Below are 348 nucleotides of genomic sequence, written 5' to 3'. Positions count from 1 at the left end.
TTTCATGAACCTGCAAAGAGACGCAAGAAAGGAAGGAGAAGGAGAAAGGGAAGTTATTATTTTTTGTTGTGCGTTCCCTCGCATACCTTTGCTCCTCTTTATGAAACCAGCTCCACCTTGAACGGTAGCTATATTGACTGTGGCAACGTTTAAGCCATACATTAAATCCCTTGTTCCACTGTCATTGATCGAATGGCATCCGCACCTTTCCTGCTAAAGTCATAAAAACAATTGTGTGTGTGTGTGTACGTGTGTACGTGTGTTTGTGTGTGTGTGTGTGTGTGTGTGTGTGTGTGTGTGTGTGTGTGTGTGTGTGTGTGTGTGTGTGTGTGTGTGTGTGTGTGTGTG

At 44.3% G+C, this 348-nt stretch overlaps 1 protein-coding gene across 6 annotated transcripts in view; it reads right to left on the bottom strand.

Annotated features, from left to right (window-relative positions):
* The window catches only part of st3gal3b (ST3 beta-galactoside alpha-2,3-sialyltransferase 3b), an 84,300-nt gene that overhangs the window by 66,670 nt on the left and 17,282 nt on the right, over positions 1–348 (bottom strand). The window lies entirely within an intron of this gene.

This window comes from Notothenia coriiceps, unplaced genomic scaffold (assembly GCF_000735185.1).
Source record: "Notothenia coriiceps isolate Sejong01 unplaced genomic scaffold, NC01 NC01_scaffold00037244, whole genome shotgun sequence".
NCBI lineage: Eukaryota > Metazoa > Chordata > Actinopteri > Perciformes > Nototheniidae > Notothenia > Notothenia coriiceps.
The sequence above is the reverse complement of the archived record's forward strand: the minus strand, read 5'-3'. Positions and strand labels throughout refer to the sequence as shown.